General features: G+C 35.6%; 1 protein-coding gene across 1 annotated transcript in view; it reads right to left on the bottom strand.

Annotated features, from left to right (window-relative positions):
* GPC6 (glypican 6) overlaps nt 1-27,469 on the bottom strand; it is a 1,092,604-nt gene that overhangs the window by 357,070 nt on the left and 708,065 nt on the right. The gene's annotated exons all lie outside the window — the stretch shown is intronic.

Here is a 27,469-nt window from a genome sequence, read left to right as displayed (position 1 = left end):
AGATAAGCATGGGAGATGGGTGACATCACAGAAATGGTGGAGTAGGAAACTTCAAGAATCAGTCCTTTCACTGAAGTAACCATGAAACTAGTAAAACCTGACAGAATCAACTTTATTGGAGCTCTGGAGTCTAATAAAAAAAAACCCCAGCAACTAGGAGGGTGCTTAATAATAAAATAATGAGACGGCTAAATATCAGTTAAATTGCATTGCTAAATCTCAAGGCTCAGGAAATTTAAAAAGATTGCAGTCATATAAAGTATCCCCTCTGACCATAGCAGAATAAAGCTGGAAATCAATATCAGAAGGAAAACTGGAAAATTCACAAATATGTGGAAATTAAGCCACACACACCTATACAACCAAGAGGTTAAAGAAGAAATCACTAGGGAAATTAGAAAATAATTAGCTAAATAAAAATGAAAACACAACATGCAAAAAATTATAGCCACAAATGCCTACATTAAAAGAGAATATCTCAAATTAATAACCTAATGTTATACCTTAAGGAACTAGAAAAATAAGAGCAGACTAAAACCAAAGTTAGCAAAAGGAAGAAAATAATAAAGATTAGAGTGGAGATAAACAAAATGTTGGTTTCAGTTTACTCTTTTTTTTTCCTAGCTCCTTAAGGTATAACATTAGGTTATTCTTTTATTTTATTTTATTATTTATTTATTTTCTACAGCAGGTTCTCATTAGTTGTCCATTTTATACATATTAGTGTATACATGTCAATCCCAATCTCCCAATTCATCACACCACCACCACCCCCTACTCCAACCATTCTCCTCCCTTAGTGTCCATACGTTAGTTCTCTACATCTGTCTCAATTTCTGCCCTGCAAACTGGTTCATCTGTACCATTTTTCTAGGTTCCACATTCATGCATTAATATACAATATTTTTCTCTTTCTGACTTACTTCAATCTGTATGACAGTCTCTAGATCCATCCATGTCTCTACAAATGACCCAATTTTGTTCCTTTTTATGGCTAAGTAATATTCCATTGTATATATGTACCACATCTTCTTTATCCATTCATCTGTCAATGGGCATTTAGGTTGCTTCCATGTCCTGGCTATTGTAAATAGTGCTGCAATGAACACTGGGGTGCATGTGTCTTTTTGAATTACGGTTTTCTCTGGGTATATGCCAAGTAGTGGGATTGCTGGATCATATTCTATTTTTAGTTTTTTAAGGAACCTTCATACTGTTCTCCATAGTGGCTGTATCAATTTACATTCCTACCAACAGTGCAAGAGGGTTCCCTTTTCTCCACACCCTCTCCAGCATTTGTTGTTTGTAGATTTTCTGATGTTGCCCATTCTAATTGGTGTGAGATGATATCTCATTGTAGTTTTGATTTGCATTTCTCTAATAATTAGTGATGTTGAGCAGCTTTTCATGTGCTTCTTGGCCATCATTATGTCTTCTTTGGAAAAGTGTCTATTTAGGTCTTCTGCCCATTTTTGGATGGGTTTTTTGTTTTGTTAATATTGAGCTGCATGAGCTGTTTATATATTTTGGAGATTAATCTCTTGTCCATTGATTCATTTGCAAATATTTTCTCCCAATCTGAGGGTTGTCTTTTCATCTTGTTTGCAGTTTCCTTTGCTGTGCAAAAGCTTTGAAGTTTCATTAGGTCCCATTTGTTTATTTGTGTTTTTATTTCCATTACTCTAGGAGGTGGATCAGAAAAGATCTTGCTGTGATTTATGTCAAAGAGTGTTCTTCCTATGTTTTCCTCTAAGAGTTTTATAGTGTCCGGTCTTACATTTAGGTCTCTAATCCATTTTGACTTTATTTTTGTGTATAGTGTAGGGAGTGTTCTAATTTCATTCTTTTACATGTAGCTGTCCAGTTTTCCCAGCACCGCTTATTGAAGAGACTGTCTTTTATCCACTGTATATCCTTGCCTCCTTTGTCATAGATTAGTTGACCATAGGTGTGTGGGTTTATCTCTGTGCTTTCTATCCTGTTCCATTGATCTATATTTCTGTTTTTGTGCCAGTACTAAATTGTCTTGATTACTGTAGTTTGTAGTATAGTCTGAAGTCAGGGAATCTGATTCCTCCAGCTCTGTTTTTTCCCTAGAGACCACTTTGGCTATTCAGGGTCACACACAATTATCTCAACTTATGCAGAAGAAGCCTTTGACAAAATTCACCACTCTTTCATGATAAATACTTACAGAAAAGTAGGAATAGAAGGGAACTTCCTAAATGTGATAAAGGGAATTTATGGAAATCCACATTTGATATCATACTTGATGGTGAAAGATTGAAAGATTTCTCCCTAAGATGAGGAACAAGACAAGGAGGCCTGCTTTCGCCTCTGCTGTTCAAGACTGTATTAAAAATTCTAGCTAGAGTCACTAGGCAAGACAAAGAAATAAAAGTTATCCAAATTGAAGAGGAAGTATTAAAACTATCTTTATTCACAGGCAACATGATCATAGATGTAGGAAATCCCAAGTAACTCACAAGAAACTACTAGAGCTAATAAATGAATTCAGCCAAGTTATTGGGTACAACATCAACACAGAAACATCCACTGAGTTTGTATACACTAGCAATGAACAATCTAAAAAGGAAATTAAGAAAATTCCATTTACAACACTATTCAAAGAATAAAATACCTAGGTATAAAGTTAACCAAGGAAGTGATAGAATTTTACATTGAAAACTATAAAACGTTGCTGAAAGAAATTAAAGAAGACCTAAACACATGGAAAGATATCCTGTGTTCATGTTTTGGAAGACAATATTGTTAATATAGCAATACTAGTCAAAGTAATTTAGATTCACTGCAAACCTTATCAAAATTCCAACAGTTTTTCCTGGTAAAATTGGAAAAGCCAATCCTCAGATTCTTAGAGAAATGCAAGGGACCCACATAGCCAAAATAATCTTGAAAAAGAAGGAACAGATTTGTAGCACTTACACTTCCTGATTTCAAAACTTACCACAACTTACTACAGAGTTAAAGTAATCAAAACATTGTGGTACTCTCCAGCAATCCCGCTCCTGGGTATTTATTCAAAAGAATTGAAAGCAGGTTCTGGAAGAGGTATTTGCACTCCATGTTTATCGCAGCATTATTACCATAACCAAGAGGTGGAAACAACCTAAATGTCCATAGACTGATGAATAAATAAAGAAAATGCAGTGTATACATGCAATGGAATATTACTCAGCCTGAAAAAAGAGAAGGAAATCCTGCAGTATGCAACAACATGGATGATCCTTGAGAACATTATGCTGTGTGAAGTAAGTCAGTCACAGAAGGACAAGTACTACTTGATTCCACTTTCGTGAGGTATCTAAAATAGTCAAAGTCATAGCAGCAGAAAGCAGAACAGTAGTCATGGGGGTTCCAATGGGGAGATGGAGATGGAGAGTTGTCGTTCAATGGATGTAGCGTTTCAGTCATGCAAGATGAAAAAGTTCTAGAGATCTGCTGTATAACAAAGGCATGCAGTTAACAATGCTGTATTGAACATTTAAAAATTTAAGAGGGTAGATCTTGTGTGTTTTCTGTGTTTTCTTCACAATAATAAATAATAATAAAGACAACACCTTGATACTGGCATAAGGCTAGACCTATAGATCAGTGAAATCGAGTTGAAAGACCAGAAATAAACACTTATATTCAGGGCCAATTGATTTTCACAAGGGTGGCAAAATCATTCAATGGGGCAAGAACAGTCTCTTCAACATATTGGGACAACTGGATATCCTGATACAAAACAATGAGGTTGGACCTTAACCTCATACCATGCACAAAAATTTCTCAAAATGGATCCAGTGGCCTAAATATGAGCAAAAATCTATAAACTCTTGGAAGAAAACACATGGGATAAATCTTCATGACCGTGGATTTGGCAATAGACTCTTAGATATGACACCAAAAGAAAATAGTAGACTGGAATTCATTAAAATGATGCTTTTGTTCATCAAAGGACATCATCAAGAAAGTGAAAAGACAACCTACAAATAGGAGAAAATATTTGCAAATCATATATCTGTATCCAGAAAAAAAAAAAATATATATATATATATACACAGAACTCTTACAACTCAATAACAAGAAGACAAACAACTCAATTAAAAATTTGGCAAAAAAACAAAAAAATTGGCAAAGGACTTGAATAGCTGTTTCTCCAAAGAAGATATGCAAATGGCTAACAAGTTCATGAAAAGATGTTCAACATCATTAATCACTAACTAATGAACTCAAATCAAAATGAGGTATCACTCACACCTGTAGGATGACTATATTAGAAAAAACAGACAATAACAAGTGATACGGATGTGGAAAAACTGGAATCCTTAAATATATTATAGCTGATGGGAATGTACAATGACAGCCACTTTGGAAACACAGAACTACCATATGAACCAGCAATGCTATTCCTGGTTATATACTCAAGAGAAATGAAAGTATATACCACATGAAAGTTTGTATATAAATGTTTATATTGATAGAAGCATCATTCACAATAGGCAAAACCTGGAAATAATCCAAATGTCCATCAATCGATGGATGGATAAACTAAACATAGTATATCCATACAATGAAATGTTGTTCATCAATTAAAAGAAATGAAATTCTGATGCATGCTGCATCATGGATGAACTCTGAAACAACATTATGCTACATGACAGAAGCAGTCATAGAGGACCTTGTATTGTATGATTCCATTTATATACATAATGCCCCAAATAGGCAAACCCATAGAGACAGAAAGTAGGTTAATGGTTGTCAGGGGCTGGGGTGAGAGAGTGGGAGAAGCAGGGGTGAAGGATGGAGAGTGACTGCTAATAGGTACACATTTTTTTTTTTAAAGATTAAAGATTTTTATTTATTTATTATTTTTTTTTGAGTATAATTGCTTTACAGTGTTGTGTTAGTTTCTGCAGCACAGAAAAGTGAATCAGCCATATGCATACACACATCCCCTCCCTCTTGGAATCTCTCCCCTGATATCCCACCCAACTAGGCCATCACAGAGCACCAAGCTGAGCTCCCTGTGCTACACAGCAGGTTCCCACTGGCTATCTATTTTACACATGGTAGTGTATTTATGTCAAACCTAACCTCCCAATTCATCCTACACTCCCCCTTGCCCCCCCGTATCTACATGTCCATCCTCTCCATCTGCCTTTCGATTCCTGCCCAAATTGGGTCATTTGTAGAGATGTGGATGGACCTAGAGTCTGTCATACAGAGTGAAGTAAGTCAGAAAGAGAAAAACAAGTATCGTATATTAATGCATATATGTGGAATCCACATTTTCTTTTTGTGTTATGAAAATGTTCTAAAATTAGATTACAGAAACAATAATGGTTGCCCAACACTGTCGGTAAATATACTAAATACCATTGATATTTACACTTTAAATGAGTAAACTTTATGCTATGTAAATTGTATCTCAATAAAGCTGTTTGAAAACTGAGATAAAAGTACCTTTAACAGATAAATTCCTACTATCATATTTGCAAGTTTTAAAGGAATTAAAGAGTTAGAGACAATTTTTTATCACTAACAAGACACTTAATTTAGCCATGTAGTTATATATAAAAAATATTTAAATAATATTATCCTTGAATTACAGATACCAAAATTACTTTGATATGCATGACCATAATGATATTTTAACACTTTCTCTTGAGAAGTCAACTTTTATTTCAGCTGTTGCTTAATGGTGGCCTGGCAGAGATGAATTTTTGTGCCTGCAAACAGAAAACCTTTGGGCCTTCCAATTCAGTTTGAATGTTGATTAAAATGTGTATGCTCTAAAACTATCTCTGTCCATCTTATACCACTGAGAAAGAACAAGACAGTAAACAATTACAAATTGCAAAACAGAGCCTGAAGGAAAAATGTTCCCTACGTGACGACAAATGTTTATAGTGCCACTGTGATAAAAATTCAGCCTATTTTTAACAATGTAATTTACCTACTATCTAGAAGCCTCCCCAGAAAACCATGAGGCTTATGAAGCATTTGCCAGCCATGAAATGATGACGGAACTTGCTGGGTCTGGGAGAAAAGAAATAGATATAATTTGCATACCTAATAACCATAACTGCAAAATTTCCAAAGTCAAGTTTAAGTAACATCAATGCTGTGGAATGGAACCAGGCCATGGGAAGTAAGGTGAGTTAAGGTCTATATCAGTTTTTGCCAGCCCTGTTAGGGCTTGTCAGATTATGACAAATTCAATGTTGCCTAGCTCCAGTTTGTATATTTAATTTTATGCTTTAAAACATAAATAAAACTGCCAGAGCAGTTAGTAAATGTATGTTATTTTTCACTTTGGAATAGCTCCAAATAGCACTTAAATAAATTATGCACACACACATACACACACGAATGAATATTTTTCACCCATTAGAATAAACTAGCTCTTTCTACTAAATTCATATTTCAGAGGGCTTCTAATGTGTTTACCCAATAGGACACAACATCATTTTAATTTCACCTTGCTCTATCATTATGAGGTCTTGGTGATACTGGGCAGTCGGCTTGACATTCCGAAATTTACCCAAATGCAAATTTTCAAAACGTGAACACAGAATGTAAAACAGAATCCCTAAATGTCTCATCAGGGAATAGTTGTCTTCCTCAGTTAGAAATTATAGCTTAAATACCACTTCACTTAGAAGAAACATTTTAGCGGTGAGTTTAAATATGAGTAATTTTTTAAAACCTTTTTATTTTGTATTGGAGTATAGCCAGTTAACAATGTTGTGATAGTTTCAGGTGCACAGCAGACTCGGCCATATATATACATGTATCCATTCTTGATGTGAGAATCCACTTTAGTAAAAGCTATGAATTTCTAGCCTCTGTGCCGTGCAACTAACATATTTCTAATGTAGCTGCATTTGAATACACACAATCTGCTTTTAAAGTAAAGGGATGTGGCATTTTCAAGAATGGAAATCCAAATCAATCATTCTCTCAGGAACATGTACAACTTTAAATGCCTAGTACAAGGAGCTGGCCTATGGTGGGAGGTGAATAATATTAAAATGTGTCCAATACACACAAGAATATAGACAAACACCATATTGTGGTGTTTTGGCAACTTTTGATGGAAAACACATGGATATGGAACTTGTGTTAATATTATCTATCATTTATTATCTATCTATCTATCTATCTATCTACCTATCTATCTATCTATCTATCTGACAGTTCTCCATGACCAGCGATATGCCTTCCTGCCAGTAGAACCGATGTCACCTAGTTTATGGATAATATATTGTCAGCACACAAAGAGATTCACATTAGTCATTCTAATTCCTGATGAGCCCTACATGAGAATTCCCTTGGCTCAAAACACTGGTGTGTTTCCATGGAAAATTCCTATTCTTCACTTCATCCTGCAAAGTACCAGCATGGATCTTTTTAGAAAAAGTCCTAATGAGGAAGAAAAGAAACAACAGCAATATCAGTTTTGGGGAGATTACACAACACTAGTTTGGCCATGTTCTCATCAGTTGGCTGACGACTGAGCCATGGACTGTCATCAGCAAAGAAGAGAACATTACTTGGAAATTTCTATGGGAATGGAGAAATTGTTTATTTTTTTAACATCTTTATTGGAGTATAATTGTTTTACAATGTTGTGTTAGTTTCTGCTGTATAACAAAGTCAATCGGTTATCTGTGTACATATATCCCCATATCCCCTCCCCCTTGCATCTCCCTCCCATCTTCCCTATCCCACCCCTCCAGGCGGTCACAAAGCACCGAGCTGATCTCCCTGTGCTATGCGGCTGCTTCCCACTAGCTATCTACCTTACATTTGGTTGTGTATATATGTCAATGCTACTCACTTCGTCCCAGCTTACCCTTACCCCTCCCCATGTCCTCAAGTCCATTCTCTACGTCTGCGTCTTTATTCCTGTCCTGTCCTTAGGTTCTTCAGAAACATTATCTTTTTTTTAAGATTCCATATATATGTGTTAGCATACAGTATTTGTTTTTCTCTTTCTGACTTACTTCACTCTGTATGACAGGCTCTAGGTCCATCCTCCTCACTACAAATAACTCAATTTCATTTCTTTTTATGGCTCAGTAATATTCCATTGTATCTATGTGCCACATCTTCTTTATCCATTCATCTATTGATGGACACTTAGGTTGCTTCCATGTCTGGCTATTGTAAACAGTGCTGCAATGAACATTGTGGTACATGTCTTTTTTTGAATTATGGTTTTCTCAGGGTATATGTTCCAAGAGAGGCCAGTTGTGACTCTAACCTTCAAAATAATAATAATAATAATAATAATAATAATAATAATAATAATAATAGAAAAAAAGCTAAGATGGTGGTCTTTGAGAGTAAAAAAGACAGTACCACATCAAGAAAAAAGTTTTTTCTCTCTCTTCTTCCAGTATTAATAGAATGGAATGCTATGAACTCATTAAGTTTGTTTGGTAAATATTTAATAAGCATCACCATGTGCTGACACTGCTCAAGGAGCTATAATGAAAACGAATGGTGGATTTCAAAGTTACCAGGAAGCAAGATCCACAGCTGAGGAAGGGCAGGTGAGAATGACTGGGGCTCAAATGACTGGCCAAGAAACAGAGCTCGTGAAGAACCTGATTTTACCTAAGAGAGGCCAGTGGGAAGCTGACCATAAGAAACCCCCAGGGGAACAGGAGAAGAAAGTCAAAATGGAATATCGAGATCACGGGGAATTCAGCGACCTTGGATTACTCACTGATTTAATGTTTCTGTTATTTTTATCTTAAGGAAACATCTTCTAAGGACAACTTGATAGGAGTCTACATAGGAATACTGGGTGTATCGTGCCTTTCAGCCCTTTAGATATTCCCTAGAGTTCTGGGGATGGGTGACGGAGAGGAAAATATACCCACAAAAGCAAAATTCCATTAAATGAATTATGCGAGAATTTGTAGAAGAGTGATATAAAAATAATATTTCTAATTTTCTCATGTGAAGTTTAAAAGATTTTTCCTCAAATAATGCAGAGCCACCTTGAATAATTCTTCAGTCTCAAAAGAGGTTTACTTTGAAGAATGGAACTAATGTGTAAGTTATGGCATATTTGATATAGAAATAAGCAATATTATTTTATAGTGATTACTTAAAAAGAATGATGGAATGTAAAGAGAAGGGACTAAGCTTTACCTAGACATTTCATCCAACATTACCACAAGTTTTTTCACTGAAGAGGCCCTCCCAATTCCATGGCCCTGATGTGCCTGTCCTTTGGTAAAAAGAAAGGTATTCTGAACAAGTTAAATAGTGCTTCATTGCATGATTATCAGTAAATATAATTTATCGTATTATAGTAGTTTATCAATAAATATAATTTATGTGGTTACTAAATTGGTGATTGTATATACCAATTTGAAAACTTCAGTATTTTGAAAACTTCAGTACCATTTCTGGGTGGTTAAGATATGATGCTTTTACTCATTTATATTGCAGCCACTGAGGCCTTCTCAGGGGTGTATGCCCCCTAATACCATTTTCTTATGAAAAATCCTATTAGACTCATGTTGTTTCAATTCACAGTACAAACTCCAGAAATACCATGCACTATTAATTCTATATTTAAAAAGAATTATATAAAACCCACTGATTAAGTATTAAGTACAATTTTACTGAGTTATAAAGGATATGTCTCACATTGTCCTAAGTCCTGTAGATAGCTAAAAAATATAACTTATGAGTGCTCCCAAGGAGTTTTCTGTGCTTAAACACTAATATTACATAATTTACATGTTATTATAAGCACACTTAAGTCTAACAACAAAATCGATCAGCTTATTGTATATGCCATGGAAGTGCTAACACCTAAAGAAGTATCCCCCCAACCACACAGTCCATTGGTAATTAAACTAGTATATTATAAAGCATACCTTTTAGAACAGTGTACTAACTTTTGCAACCTGATAGAATTAATTCAGCTTCTAGAGGTACCCTACTGTGTTAATAGGGAAAAACTTAAGTACAGGTAAAAACTGGATTTTGCAGTATCTTTTGGTTAGCACTCTCATTACTCTTGGCCTTCTGGTGTTAATCTGTTTAAAGCAAAGGAATATTAAATGTACTTATCACACTTAGGAAGAACGATTAAATGAATCTTTTCAAGTCCTTTTTGAAGGCAGCTTTAAGACTTCCTTTCTAAATTTTCATTGGCATTCACTTTTTAAACTTTTTTCTCCCAGATTTCATCAGAAGAGTCATGCTAGCATAATGTGTTTGACTAACAGAAAACACATTTTCTCTTACAAGATGCAGAGATGATTTGACCTTGAATTTTTGTTTGTTTTTGCAGGCAATGAAAATATTTTAAATGATTCAAATACTGTCTGTTTATTGTGCTACTGGGAAAATAAATTGAGAGGGCTATAATCTACAGAGCTTTATTTCTCCTGAAAATTTCTATCAAAGTATATAATACCAACTAAAACAGCAATGTTAACTGAACTCAGCCTTTATGTCATGAATAGGTGTGTAACAGGTGCTGAACCTTAGCTGTAAATGTCAATGCCGTGTAGACCTAGATGGAAAAACTGTGCCTTCTCCTCCATCACCCTTCACTGAATGTGCATGACCCTCAGGACAGCCTTCCTGAGTCCCATGTCCATTCTCCCCCCACAGACGATACACCTCAGACCACCATCCAGTTTCTAGATGTAGATATATACTTCTTGTTTTCCTATCCTCTAGGCCTTAAATAGGATACACGAGCCCTTTCCAAGAGATACCTGAACAGAGATGGTTTTATGTGAATCCATTTCCACATCTTCATCATTTACATGAATTCTTTCCTAGAAGAGATCTGCAAGACTGAGTCTACGGTCAAGGCTATCTCTTTTACCATTTACTTCTTACAAGTCACAAAAAAAGACACTCTTCTCTACCATCCCTAAGTGTAATATAATGAATAGCACCACAGTCTAAATAATTGGGATGGGATGCTAGGAACAATTCAAAATATTATTATCCATGTAGAGAAATAAATCATTCTAATGGCTAGGTAACAGACCCTTTACAAGCACATAGCTGTTAATTTTTTTGTTTTCAACAGACTTAAAAGAAGACCTAGTCAAACTTTCAGCTGCTAGATTATTAAAAATAAGTTTTGAAGATAGCTACTGTGCCTACAGCTTGGAAGAAGTTCAAAGAATTGAGTGACTTTCCTTGAACAACATTCCTTTTATTCCTAGCTAAACATTTATTTGAATAATGTTTCTCAGTACCAACTCCATAACAATAAAAAGGAGTGGAACTGTTGCAGAAATATTCTCTATATAAGAAATAATTTATCCAAAGATTTATGAACCAATGGGGAGTGGGTGGATCCTACCATTTCATTAAAGAAAGAATTTGCAATAAAATTTTATTTTTAAACTTTAATTATTAAAGAGTATAGGATATTTGTGTGGTTTTGATCAATTTAGTACCAATAATAATTATAATGCTAACTCAATCTAGAAGGAAATGTTAGCAGTTGGAGCCTTATGACCATGGAAATTTAAAAAAAATTAACTTCACTTGATGTATATGCATTTGCCACAGAAATGATAGGGTCATTGTTAAATTTTTCAAGACATAAATATGCATTATATTAGCATAAATTTATGTGGGAGAACTAGAATGTAAATACAAGTTCAGAGAAAGAAAAACAACTGTTAAAGAAAGCTTGTTTGTCTTTTTAAATGGATAATAATGAATTACATATTGCTGAGATATTTAGATTTTTATTTCACTGACATAAAAAGAGTACTGTAACATTTTATCTTAACTGTCAATATTTATAATATGGCAGAAATGACATCCTTTGCAATTATTTGAACTATAAATTTATTATATAAACATTTTAGATAGCTAGAAAAAGTTCGTGACCCTATATAAGGAAAACACAAAACTATTTTGAAATTATTTTAGGGAAGACACGAACAAAGAACTGTGAAGACAGCTGTACTGGATCTCTACCTCTAATTCTGTTTTTGATCATGTCCTTAAGGAATAGATTCTCACCACTTTCTGTGTGAGCATAAAGGTCAAAGTCACTGAGGGCTTCCAGGGGGTCATATATGTGTGAGCGTATGTGGTGAGATGTGAAAATGTGCTGTGTTTTAGAAAGATGATTCTTGTTACAATGTGGAGAGCGGAACAGAGAAGCAAGGAATCAGATGCTGTTATAATTTACCAGACAGTAGAAAAATATTTATACTTTTTGGAATGTATGTGAACAAAGATATAAATTGAACCCAGAAAAATAAAACAGGTGCTCTGCATTATTGATAATTTTTCTTTCTTCTTTTTTAAAAAAAGTTGTCTAAGTATCTGAATTTTTTCATTAACGAATTTGTTAGATGCATGTACAGAGAAAAGAAGTGTCCCTTTAAACATTAAAAAAAAATCCTTATACATAAGTTATTAGCATCATTTATCATGAGTGGGCCCCCTAATGAAAAAGGAGTTAGTACTTTTAATGAGCTAGAGGTCCAGTGTCTCAAGTAAAGGACTGAAACATGCCAACAGGCCATAAAGGCTTAATGTAACAATGGATATTGTTTTATTAATTAAAAAAAAACAACTTCTAAAAAGACTTGAAGGGAGAAAAGGATGACAGAGACCACACGTCACATAATTTCCATTTAATGGCAGTGGGAATAGAGGAGGGGCCAGTGAGATTCAGAGAGGACTGAAGGCAGTGACTGGGCTACTTCTCTCTGTGTAGCCTTCCAAGTCCTTTTTGCGGTCAGCAGCTGTAGCCATGTCACACGTGGGCAGAATGCAAAGACACTACTCAAGCAATAGCTATAAATATCTATGTGTTAATTGTCTGTCTCCCCCATGGAATGGCAGCTCCATGAGGGCAGGGATTCCTGTGCTGTGTTCACTGTTTGCTGCTGCATCTCTAGGGCTTCGAAACAGTGCTTAACTACAGTCAGGGGTAAATCAACATTTGTTGAATCACTGGATGAATGAGTGATTGAATAAAGGAATGAATGAACGATTACAGTGCACAGTATCACAATAATGAAAGCCAAGGGGGGAACTGAAAGAAAGGTGTGGTCACTCGTGTGAAGATGCTGAAGATGATTGGCTCTAGGACTTAGGATCCCATTTTGGAGACTTTTAAGTTAATACTGGAGGACTATTTTGTTCAAAAGTCGATTCTTAAACAGAGAAATAACATAGTGACTAGATCAGGAATTAAGATTCAAGGAAGATATTTTGTTTATTTTTCCAGAAATGGAAGACATGAGCATGAAAATTTCTGACGCCAACATGAATGATAAATAAGCCAAATTGCTGACATAATCGAAAACAGTAATAGTTCTTTACATAGTACTTTGAAGGTTCCAAAACACTCCAATTCATATGATCTCATTTGAAACTTGAAGTTAGCCCTTAAGATCCCCATTTCATCTCTGGAAATTGAAGGGAGAAAGGTCAAATACCTTGTCCAAAGTCATGCAACTAGTAAAAATGTGGAGCCTAGAAGAAATCTCCAGGTTTCTACCCATTTCCCTGGCAGTACCATGAGAATACACTCAGAGAAACATACATGTTCACTTTTGAGGAGGATGTGAGTGACATGGGTTAATTTAATGGGGATTCTGTTTTAAAGTGCCAGCTTTGTCTATGTAAAAATGTTAAAACACTGAAACTTGGTGCTATCTGTCATGTTCATTTATTGTAGCTATTAATTAGAGCCAAATAAACAAGTGGGTGGTTAATAGCCTTTTTACCCTTAGGAAAGAAAGAATTTCAACATCATCTGCATTTCTAAACCAAAGTACATCAGCGAAATATACTTTTTTTTTTTTAAAGCAGAGAGTATTAAAGATTATTGAAAAAAACTGATCTAATTTAGACACTTATCAGAAACAAATTATGCTCTCGGAAAATATTTATTTTAAGAGGATATGCAGTTTTCCTTGAGAAAAGACATTAGAAGAGGCAGACACAGATAAGTTGGATAGAACAGGATAAAAGGAAAATAATAAGACAGTCTAATCTTCTAGGACTCATTTTCCTAACTGCACATTTTGTTGAACACTTGAGAATACAGGCTTGATGCAAAAAGGACAGAGTCAAGGGAATTCCAGAGTCAAGGGAATTCCCAGAGTCCTGGGAATGAAGTGGCTTGTTTATGCCTTGTGACATTAGTTAGTTGTACAACTAGGAAATAGAGCACTGTCTCCTGGTCTATTTTCCCTCCACACAATATTACTATATCCATTTTACCAAGCTTGCAAAGAACCAGCTCATAGTGACTCTGTACTGCACCTTTTAAAGAGGAGGGATGTTTAAGGACTTGGTCAATGATGCGCCAATAAGACAAGAAAAGTCTGTATTTCCAAAAGGCTACTATTTTATATGGGTCATCACAAAACTCCCCACAAGGCTTATCAAGGAAGCCTGAAATGGCCTTTGTAAACTACTGTGCCAATGTTGACATAGTAAAATGCAAGTCAACTGGGACATAATTCTACAAATCATGTAAATGAGGTGAAGCATACACATTTAGAACAATTTTAATAAAAATCACTTTCATCTTGAAATTCCAAAGTCATTTCCCATGCCTCCTTAAATCCCGAATCAACTGTACCCTCTAATTGAGCTCAGTTATTTGTTCATGTGTTTCTAATGTACATTCAGATTTAAAGGCCTGTGGAAGGCCGTGCATTGTATCAAACCTTAAGTTTGATTTTGATCCTTCTGGTTATTGCATTTTACGTTGTGGCATAGTAAGAAGTCAAACTATACATAAAGAGGTTTCAGTTAAAAACTTGCTGACTGGGGCACAAACCTGTGTCCCCTGCATCAGCAGGCGGACTCTCAACCACTGTGCCACAGGGAAGCCCCAAATTATTTTGAAAACAAAAGTATTAAAAAAATCTGTCATTTGATCATTGTAAGGCTTGTGCTCTTTGATATAAAAAAGATTTAGGTTCAACTAAAATATCTACATGCTCCAATATCTTTCAAGTGCTATTTGTCAATTTACCAAAAATGGACGTGGGAGTGGAGGTATTGGAGTGGAAGACTTGCTGGGCTACCCCACAGCAAGCCAACCTTGTAACACCTGAGTCAGTAAGTCAGTCATTGATGTTACCTGTCCAGTGTGCCATGTCACTGTCCCTTAATTACCTGACTTGAGTTGAAATGCACAGAAGAGAAAAATGTGCAAACAATTTTTTGGCCTTCTCTGCATTAATTTATGTTAAATTTGTCTGTGCTATAAATAAAAATTTCCTTTCCAAAATAGCAGTCACTATAGACGAAGGCCCAATCTATCAGCAGAATGACATGGAGGAAAACCAAGATTACTCTGTGGGAATGCTGGAATGATTAATGCAATTTTGCTGATGACATGCTAAGTTATGTGTAAGAAACTGATACTAGACACTATTTATTCTACTTAAAAACTACCATTAATCAGTCTATATCCTTGATTGTGTACTACTAGTAGTAAAATGTAGTTTTTGATTCCTAGAGCAGGGCAGAGCTAAGATATACAAACTTGACATATTTTCTGGCCTCCAAAGTAAGATTGCCAGAGAAAGGCAGGCAGTGTTACTGTTGAAGCGTCTCGATTTGGAGTCTCAGGAAGAGATAATTACAGTGACCTAAATATCTGTGATCTTTAGAGCTGACTTAACTTTTATTCTCTACTCTACCTGTCCAATCAGCAGTGAAATGGATTGTGTATCTTGCCTCCATTTTCTTTTTAATACCATGTAATCTTGTCTTGAGTGTCAAGAAAGTTTGAATTAAATAGTAGACTATATGATGGTAGATTGAACACCTAACGAGAGAAAGATAATAAAATTCCTGTTTATTGGGCTTCCCTGGTGGCGCAGTGGCTGGGAGTCTGCCTGCCGATGCAGGGCACATGGGTTCGTGCCCCGGTCCGGGAAGATCCCACATGCCGCGGAGCGGCTGGGCCCGTGAGCCATGGCCGCTGAGCCTGCGCGTCCGGAGCCTGTGCTCCGCAACGGGAGAGGCCACAACAGTGAGAGGCCCGCGTACCGCAAAAAAAAAAAAAAAAAAAAAAAATAATCCTGTTTATTGACTTAACAAAAAAATAGTCTTATTTTCACTTGTGTCTCTTTTAAGGGGATAAACTGAAATGATATTTTACTCTTCCTGCTTATCCCCACCAAAGAGACACAGTCCATTTCTCTCCCCCCTCTCTTTAATGACTTACTGAAAGCAACACTCCTTTTTGTGATGTTGACACTTCTTCCTCTATTCTGACTGAGCCTTATTGATGCAGTGGTCATGTTCCAACAGCATAAGTCACTCTCGTGGCAGATTTACAATGTTCCAACTTTTTAAAGTTCTTCAACTTATAATTATTCTATGTGCTCAATTTTTATACAAACAGTTCAGCATCTAAGTTTCTGCTTAACTACACCTTTGACACACTACTTGCTTGGCAGGTTCCAATTATACTTTATTGACGGGAGTTGCCATCACACACTGCTTTCCTGGCTGTGACTCGTTATTGACCGTGGTTGCCAGCACTGGAAAAAGAGCATGTGGCTTAGTGAGCTGTGGCTTCAGACTATTTTTGTTCACAGCTAGATGTGAATTACTCACTTTTCTTCGGCCAATTTTTGCCTCTTTCAAGATGACTGTGTTACTGTTGATTTCTTTAACTGTCTGAATCAGAAACACTAGCAGGATCCTACCAAAGGCCCATTGAAAATGATTTTTCATTAGTGCTTTGCAAAGCCATTTCAGAAAAATTAAAGCACTTTATAATTGCCCTTTTCCCTTTCTCAGGCTTCAGCTGGATATTTTCAGTCTCAACTGAGATAACTCAAACTCTACAAAGTACCTTTGAGATCCACGTGTCCCATTCAGATCTCCCATTAACTACAAAAAATTACAAAAATCTCTGCTAAACTTTTAAGATTTTCTATGTCTTAACTTATTTTAAGACTGTGAGAATTTATTCCTCTTCTGAATATACATGTAAACATGGAACTCATAGGAACACTTATAGAATTCAGCGTTCTTCAACATTTTATGCCATAATTCTCCTTGCTTTAAATCACTATCCCAAGTGTGCCTCTATAATATATTGACAATTCATTTGTAATAAGAAAATGTTCTGGCAAAAGAGAAAGTAGATTAATTTCTAGGATAAATTAGGATAAACCTAGGTCAATATTGAGATAATCTAATTCATAATTTCTGCCAATACATTTATCTGTTATATTCTTTTCCCCAGCTGCATGATCAGTAGGTATAGAGAAAATAAAATGCTCTATCGCTTAACATGCTTTGACTCTTCTTCATTGTGTTAAGACAATTCTGGAGAAGGAAGCTGACCAAGTGTCATGGGAGGGTATTGACCAAGATGGCCTTAATATTCCCCTCAGCTTGACTAAGCTTTAGTTGGGTTTCTTCCAGACTATTAATTTCCTGACCTCCCTTTTCTTACAGCATTTATTTTAGGAAACTTGCAATTATAAATTCTTTGCCCCTTTGAAATGTAAATCTTCTTCTAGCCTCTTGCCAGTTTTATAGGCCAGGAGTATCTTTCTGAAGGACCTGGGGGTCATTTCTTTGAAAAGTAGTCATCAAGAAAGGTAGGGGCCCTATCTCCCAGTCTCATGGGAAGGTAAGAGCCTAACTTCATTAAGTACCAATTAGCAAACACAAAATGGCCTGATCACACTGACCGCCACCCCCCCAGCCTCGTCCAGTACTTTCCCAGTAGCTCACCCCAGTGCTTAAAACCTCTCTTGCATTTTGTTTCTGAGGACTTGAGTTTAATTTCTCTCCCTTAGTGCAATAGTCTTAAATAAAATCTTCCATGCCTGTTTAACTGCATCTGGTGTAATTTCTCTTTGACAATTCATTTACTTTAACTTGCTCAAATACAGTGTTGAATAAAATCATCTGTTTTTTCATTCACATATATAGAACATGTTACTTTTGAATCTACCAATCTATTTTGGTCCTGTTTAGGTTTTTCTGGAGTCCTTTTCATTGTGCTCTGAAATGCACAACAATTTAGAGAGTGGTATGGTATTTAGCTTGATCTGATTAAATATAGTCATAATTCTTACTCATTATATTATATTATACTCATTATATTATAACTTATAACTTACTCATTATATTATAATCCTACATATAAGATGAACAGAGGCCTATATTTATATAGGAGTTTAGAGTACACATGACTTGATAAGATTGATTTTGAACAATTCTCCTTCAATTTATAAAAATAATCTAAAGGCATCATGGAAGCTATTTGTAATCATAAAAATGCAAAAAAAGACAATATTGTAAAGAAAAATCAAATATCTTTTTTCGATTATAGACAGTGATATGCAAGGTACAGAATTAATGATGATAATAAAAATAATTCCAGGTAAATGGGATGTGTGGCGTGCTCTATGCTAAATACTTACACTCATTCCTCATTTAATAACCTCTGAGGAAAGAACTTTTCCAATAAGGAAACTGAGGCTTACAGAGTTTAGGTAACTTGCCTGAGGTGTTCAATAAATGTTTGCTGGATTGAATTGTAATGACTTAGGTTGTCCTCCGGGTACTAAATCAATTACACTGCCTATTTCTTCTTTCTAAGCTGGATAATATGCCTGTTTTAAAGAGGTCAGAGATTCTTCCCCCATGTTCCTTCTGAGAAATGGTAGCACTTACCTGAGGGAGACAAGCCCTCAGTATGGAGTAGGACCTGGCATCCTATGAGAAGGGCCATGTGGGTCCCCCGGCAGCATCTCATAATATGCCTATCTCCCCTCCTCAGCTCTGTAAACCAGCTCTTTGGTGTCTGGATATACACTGTGAACAGCTGCAGGGTCCCACCCCCAGAAGACACTCTTTGGGGCTCAGCCAAGTGATCCTTTGAAAAAATGTTTGGCAAATTGCTTTGAAATTCATTTTGCAGCAAACTGCTATGTAAATACAAAATGATTATCTTTATTATGATAACTGAATTCATGTACCCTTTTAAGTTTTTACCAGGCCTATTTTGTAGACATTTTAGATGACACCCCATCATCAGCACCTCTTCTTATTCTTGTCATTCCTAAACTCTCGGCCCCAACTGTCCAACGCTGAATAAAATTTATATCCACGGAAAGACATCTCGCTGCTATATACAGAAGGTATAGGAGATGTTCAAATAGAAATAAACATTTATTAAATTCCTGCTGTGAGTGCTAAGCATTGCAATGGCTTAATGCAGAACGATGACAGTGACACTGGCCTCAAGGGGCTTATGGTTTACGCTAACACACATACACAAGTCCCTTCAATGTAATATTGAAGGATAGATAGAACAACACATACATCAGTGTGTAAACGGGTTGGAAAAGTGTTTTATTTTCCGTGATTTATTTGGCAAGCATAATTGAACACCAATTATTTGACAGGTACTAGGAATATAGTAGTGAGCAAAATGAGTAAAATCCCTGATTTCATGGAACTTATTGTCTTCATGTCTAGTTTGGGGCATTATAGAAGAGTTTGTAGGAGCTGCAAAGATAGGGGTGAATAACAGGGTATTGAAGAAGAGGGGAACGAATAGAGGAAAAAGCACAGAGACAGGGAAATATTGAATGCTCATACAATGATCATTGTAGAAGTTTCCAATTTGCATTCTCCCACATTTCTGGGAGCTAAGTATAAATTAGAATTTTGGACAGATTGCCAAATGAGGAAAAATCAAGTTGATGGCTATTTTGTGAGAAAATTGAGTTTTACTCTCTTGTCATTTAATATATATCAATAATCTATAAATGTTTTGGTTCTACTATTCTCCTAAACTTCAGGAGAAAATGCTCTACTCAGCTATGCAGGAAAATCTCTAATACAATCCATTTATCAGGGGAATAACGGTTTATTCAAAATATCTTGTAAGTTAAACAGTTTGAATTTGAACTCAGGATAGCTAGAGTTACACCACGATAACAACCGACCCCAAAATTTCATTGACTTACAACAAAAAGGTTTATTTCTTGTTTTCCATCTGATCCACACTGTCTCAGTCTGGGACCAGCACTGATGCAAGAGCTTCTATCTGGAATATTTCAGCTATGTTAGAGGGGAGTGGAGAAGGCATGGTGAACCATGAGCTTGTCCTTAAAGCTTCTGTTAGAGGGACTGGGCTCAGTTTTGCTGAAGTAGTGGTATGCTGGAGTTGCCTTGTATCAGCTTGCAAGAGACAAGTTTAAGTTTTTGGGGATTTGGTGAGGGAGATGTTAAAAATGAAATTATATAAACTTAAAATTAAGTAGATTACATCAAAATCAAAGAATAAATGCTCAAAACTCATCACCTCTTAACTGTTTGCTCTGTTTTACTATCATCTATCCTGTTGAGTTTATCCACATCTATTGTATCATTGTGGTGAAATATACAACAGCATGGTATGACACATCCCCCCACATTCCATATTTGGTGCTGATCTGCACCACAGAAATCAGCAGACTCTATAAAGGAGGGCTTCGGTTGTTGCTCAACATTTCTGGCCACACTACTCACTTACAGAAATTGACTAGAGCAAGTCATGTGCCCATATCTGAAATCAACACAGCCAGAATATATTAAAGTCTAACACAGAGCTTGAGATGGAAAGAGGAGGTAAAAGGAAGGGAAGGACTCATTGTCCTCTATGTCTGATTCTCCTGATTTTCCCTTATGCTTCTCTTCACTTGTTTATAAAGCTGTAGTGCCTCTGCTGTCTCTTTTCAGCATCACTTGCGTATCAGTAACATTAATTGAACACTTTCCCGATATAAAGCAAATGAAGAGCATTTACAACTCATTTTACTTATCATCTTACTTCACTATTTTATTGGCTAATCTTTCCTTTTCTGAAGAAATAAAGCCAAGATATTGCTCCTTTCTTCCTTCCTCAAAATTCTTGAAATCTTGGTAGATTTCTGAATTGAAACACACACACACACACACACACACACACACTCATTCAGAATCATGTCTATTTAGGTTTGTATGATAACGGCTAAGAAAAGAGGTAAAGGTCTTCCTTCTTTTGGTTTAGAGAATAGAGCTTTTACCACAGCCTTAGTCTCCTGGGCACCAAGAGTTGAGAAGCCCCTAAATTTCCCCCACAATGTCACTATTTTGTCTTGGGACTGATGTCTACAGTAGCTACTTAGCCAATGGGGTAAGATGCTCAGAAGAAAGCCCACTTTATTCTAAAATATGTACAAAGAGAGGAATTTAATTGCTTTTAACAGATGAAGTAGCAAGTGTACACTTGCCTTTTCTTGCACATGAAGGGCATAAATCTGGCCTAATAACACGCCCCTTATGGAATTTTAGAGCCAACATGAACTATTTCTTCAATTATTTATTCATTCATTCAGTCAGTCCCTCATCAAGGAAATCCAATGTTAAAAGCTATTACTGAAAAACATTTTTAAAAGAGAGGAAAAATTGGAGAGGTTTGGAGTTAGACGGTGTGGGGGGGAGTGGGGAGGGGACCTGGAGCACCCCTTATCAGCCTACTTAGTCCTGATCCCCACTAGGAGCTTTGGGTCTCTATTGATCACAGTTCGAATACAACACCTGCAAGACAACCCCTTGATTTTTCCAATGAGGAAACTGAAGTTCGCCAAAAGATAGATGACTTTCTTAAATAGCGGCCAAGCCCAGGATCAGAAATCGGCTTGCTTTCTTCTAAATCAAGATTGCTACAACTCCATTTCTAGACATGTGACTAATTTTGTAAAAAATGACAAGCTTGCACAATCCTACTTAAATAAATATCACAGAAAGACAAATGAAATCCCGAGAGTAAAGATATATTTTGAAATCCACACAGAATCTCTTATTTTAAATTGTTTCCTTGGACCAGTTGGCATGAACACCACAGAATTCTGAAACATTATTTTGTTTAAAACATTGGCCTCTTACTGTGAGCTGGAGTGGTGATTATCTAATCAGGAGACCAGTTTGCTTTTTTCAACGATTCTCAAAAAAAAAGGCAAGCGGAAACAAGAAAGCATTAACCAGTGAGAAAAATATTCTCTCTGGTCCATGCACCTAAGGATTCTAAACCTCCCTATTGGAACGCCACTGTGATTCCCTGGAAGGGAAGATCACTACACCAATGGAAAAGTTTTATGGAAACCAAGTCTGATAATCTCAAGCACAGTGTGTGGCAAAAAATAAAGATCTTGGGCTTCCCTGGTGGCGCAGTGGTTGAGAATCTGCCTGCTAATGCAGGGGACACGGGTTCGAGCCCTGGTCTGGGAGGATCCCACATGTCGCTGAGCAACTAGGCCCGTGAGCCACAACTACTGAGCCTGCGCGTCTGGAGCCTGTGCTCCGCAACAGGAGAGGCCGCGATAGTGAGAGGCCCGCACATCGCGATGAAGAGTGGCCCCCGCTGGCCACAACTAGAGAAAGCCCTCGCACAGAAATGAAGACCCAACACAGCCATACATACGTACGTACATAAATAAATAAATAAATAAATAAATAAATAAATAAATAAATAAATAAATAAATAAATAAATAAATAAATAAATAAATAAATAGCCAAGCATTTGAAGCCCTTTAAAAAAACCAAAAAAAAACAAAAACAAAAAAAAAGAAAAACAAAGGGCTTCCCTGGTGGCGCAGTGGTTGAGAGTCCACCTGCCAATGCAGGGGACACGGGTTCGTGTCTCGGTCCGGGAAGATCCCACATGCTGTGGAGCGGCTGGGCCCGTGGGCCACGGCCGCTGAACCTGCTCATCCAGAGCCTGTGCTCCGCAACGGGAGAGGCCACAGCAGCGAGAGGCCCGCGTACTGCAAAAAAAAAAAAAAAAAAGAAGAAAAAAAAAAGAAAGATCTTTTTTGCAGAATAAATTCTCAAACTCAAAAATGAAGTAGCTGAAATGATCAGAAACTGTTCCCAATGAAGTCTGCATTCACAGCTCAACCTTCATCTGTCTTCTGTATTTACTTTGTGCACCTTGAGATTATAATTACACAGTCACCATTATACCATTCCAAGCATTTTCAGGGAAACTGCAGTTTTAAGAGTAAACTCATTCAGTTGTGGACTACATCTTCAAAGTGGTTGGGGAAAGATGTCAGATTTCATGTAAGAATGATTCCAGGAAATAAGTACAGAGAAATCACAATTGATTTGATTCTAATGTGCTGATTAAAATTATCAGCTTGGAACATATAAAAATAAAATAACTCCTTCATTTTCTCCTGAAAAAAAAGCTAATTTTTCTTAGGATATCTCAACATGATGAAACTCGTTCATAGCCATTTGCTTTTTCCTGCATCTTTTCAGGGAACGATCACAATATAGATATGTACTAGGTTCTCTACCTCATAGTCCGAGCAGCTACTGTTGAGATAATTTTTATGAGGTTCATGGAAAATACTCAAAATATTTCCATGAAGTTGGAGGAAAGTACTTTTCATTTTAAATTCCAGTTATTCTTATTCCATCACTACGAAACTACAATTGAAAAATATATTTGTATGATTATTTTTCAAATAATAACCATTAGTGTCATCACTGAACACTAAGTTCTGAGACCACGCTTGTTTACTCCCTAGAACAACTAAAAACAAATTTTGACGAAGACCAGGCTAATTCTACCTAATGTATGTAAGGGATCAGAGGATCTGAGGCAACAGAACTTAAGAAATGCCAACAATTAATTCTAGCTGGAGCACAGGGCGCAATGCGGAAGAGGTAATGTAAGAGACAAAACAGGAAATGCCAGCAAGAGCCATATACAGAAGGGCTTTGGGTGCCACTGTAATACTTTAAAAAAATGAGAAGTCAACATTTATATCAAATTCATGTTCCAAGAAACTGGAATCAGGCCAGAAGAAGTATATAAGTGTTTCTACTGAAAGCCCCACACGTTACTTACCCATTGCAAAATGACACCTATAGTATAGAACCACTAAAATTTAAGCTTTGCTTGAGCACAGGTTCTGTCTGTCTTCTATCTCATTCAGTTCTCAGCATATAATGTAGAACTTGACCCACAGTATATATATGATAAATGTTTGTTAAATGAGTGAATAAATGAATGAGTGGGTTCATTTAAAAATAGTACAAGGTACTGACCAAAGCTATAAACTTAAAGCACAGATTGGAAAAACAAAACACAACTATACAAATGAGAAGCACTCGCATCTTTAAATGTAAAGATCAGCAATAGACACCATTAGCGTCAGCCTTCCAGAACTAATGTCTTCAGGCACTGCTGTAAAACCTTCACTGACTGTCTGTGCTTCTCGGCTGTGCCTTGGAGAGCTGTTAATGAGGGGCACATACTGATTTCCACCTTCCCAGAGTTGAATAATGAAGTAAAATAGAATCAAATTTTCATTTTTAGAATTAGCAATGATTCTTAACCTGTTTTGGGGAAAAGTAATGGAAACTAAATTATCAGGGCTAAAACAAAAACGTGCTCTATAAGAACAAATAGTCAATCCACAATGCCCTAATTTCAAAAGGTTAATAATATTTTGAAATATCAAATTAACTAGTGAAGATAAAAATAACTTATGAGGCAATACTATAGTTTTTTAAGGTAAAATATTCCTGTACATGCAGTTAAATTCCCAGAGCAAGAGGTTATCACATTGGCATAAACTTCACCAAGAATATGACAGTTACCTGGGATAGATTACGGTCATGCACCTAGTTAAGTGGAAATTTAAAATTTTTGAATAGAAAAACAGAAGTCTGACTTTGAAATTATTCTTTGATAAAACTTATATTTTATCTTTATTAATTTGAAAAAACAATCTCCTCTAGGAGTATTTTTGAAATAAAGGCATTCTTTATTTTTTTGATACCTTATAAATATAAGTATTTTGTTTTCACTATACCAGGTCACTGCAGTCTCTTAAATAAAATGAAGAAACAAATATAAACATTTTATGTCTGGGAAATAACATGAGGTGGTTTATCTACTTTGGATTTACTCCATATTTAAAATAATATTCCCAAGTACAGTGTGCTCTTTAAAAATGATGGCAATTTTGGCCAAAAAATAGTTTTTTTTAAACTATAAATAATCAAGTAATAGCTACATTGTATTTTTTAAATAAAAACAATATGAATTCTTTAAAAAATGTCTCCAACTGAATTCTCATAGCACTAATTCACACAAAGCACAATGATAGTGTTTTCAGTGCAAACTAAATCTGAAACAGAAATTTCAGTGGATGAGACACATTTATTTTTATACTTGGCTAAGAAGAAAATAAATTATTTTGAAAATAGTAAGAATTTTCATGAATTGAAATTACTTATTACTTTAAAAAATGAATTTGCAAGAAAGAATCAGATCCAAATACATTGATTTACATAAGCAAATGTAGCTTCTACAGATATGTATTATTTGTCTTCTATGACATGATGCAGGTAAGAAGTTTCATTATTCGCCCTCAGACTCAGCATTCGAAAACTGTGGATAAGGAAGGAATTTAGTATAAAACCATCTGCAGGCTCCAAAATCTTACTGAAATTGCTCCAAAACCAGGGTTAACTTCACTAAGTTGTTTCTATCAAAAATAAATCAGATATGATAAGCTCCATGAGAATTTTGTAAAAAGATCAACTAGACCTCTTTATATTCACCAAGGGGTTCTGAGAACTAACAGGTTTGGAGAGAAACTATCTGTCTTCCTTGCACAGAAAAAAAGCTTAGCACATATGCTTTTCTTATGTGTCTATAATGACTCTACCACTTCCCTAAATTTCTTCTTCACTGTCCTTTTAAGTTCATAAGTGATGATAGAACTGCCAAAATCAAAGCTAAGGACAGTCTATTCTGAGAATCATTTATTAGTATACCTAAAAGTCTAATGAAATAATGACTTCATTTTGCCAGGATCCCATGATAAGAATTGATATCCAGGCCACTGATCTTGAATTAATTTGCCCTGTCTTCACTAAATCTTGTCACAGTTATACCTTCCTGATACCTTGAATTAACCTTGAGTACACCACAGGTTAAAAATAAAAGCAAGAATAATATTCTCCGTTAGGCTATCAAATAAGCAAACAATCTCCTCTCCCTAATTGCTTTGACGAAGATAGCACCAAAGGTAACAACACATTATATAAAATTTAAAAAATATATAAAACGCAAATCAAAGGATCACATTGTATACTTTAAATATATATGATTTTGCCAATTATACCTCAGTAAAGCTAGAGGGAAAAAAATATAAAAGCACTGCCTTTACAGAAAAAGTAAATAATTAAATTGATCAATTCAGAAAAGCTACACTTTCAAGTGAAGGAACAAAACACCCTTCTATTTCATTGAAAAGGCATGTTCTTTCACACCTTATATGGTTGCATCATAGATTCTAGTTTTAATAATTAACATTAACCTTAAACAAATACATGCTACATCAGAACTAAACTTACAAAATGAGGTTTGCTGATCTAATACAGGATCTATAAAAACAAAAAAATTAAAAATACACATATATGTATACGCACATACATATAAACTATAAATATATATACATATACTATATAATATAAATTACATGAAGTACACATGTATATATGTCTGGAATATATGTGTAAATATACATAGATATGTGTCTACATATACTATATAAGTATGATTGTTTACCTGTATGTTTGTCTGTATACTATATGTATATACACAGTTTTATGGGAATATACAAAACTAGCTCTAGGTCGTACGTACAGAGAGAATATTTTTTAAATCTTCAGATTTATGAAATTAAAATGCATGTCTATTCTAAAGTTTAATATTGATACAGTGATGTTACATCACTATACACACCAAGGCATCCATTATCCCTAAGTGATGTGTAATGGTGATTTATCCAAGCAATCTCAGTGATAGAACTCAAGAGCACACTTCAGCCATGGCCCTTTCTTTCACCTACCACTTCCTATATGTTGAAAGGTGCTCTGATTGGTACAGTTTTGTACCTTCACAATTACATTATATCCTTGGAAGCAGTCCTTAAAACCTAACTACCACTGTAGAATTACATAAAGGTATTTCATGGATTGTCCTATAAATCAAGTGTGAGTAGAAATTAAAATGTGCTTGGGATTCAAAATGAGGGAAAATTTGTTTATACACAACTGGAAAAACCTTTAAAACGTTATAAAATAATTTCTATTGAATGTCTAGTTCTCAAATGGAAGATATATGGTGTGGAAGAAAAAACCCTGGCATGGTATTTTATTAATGGTTAAAGATACAGGGGATAAACAACAGGATTTGCTGTATAGTACATGGAAATATATTCAATACTTTGTAATAACCTATAATGGAAAAGAATCTGAAGATGTACACCTGAAACTAACACCATATTGTAAATCAACCATTGCTTAATTAAAAAAAAATGATACAGGGGATAAAGTATCATGAACTGATATGGGATAAAAATCTGTATTGTCAGA

Source organism: Mesoplodon bidens (genome assembly GCF_964165515.1).
Source record: "Mesoplodon bidens genome assembly, chromosome: 17".
Lineage (NCBI taxonomy): Eukaryota > Metazoa > Chordata > Mammalia > Artiodactyla > Ziphiidae > Mesoplodon > Mesoplodon bidens.
The sequence above is the reverse complement of the archived record's forward strand: the minus strand, read 5'-3'. Positions and strand labels throughout refer to the sequence as shown.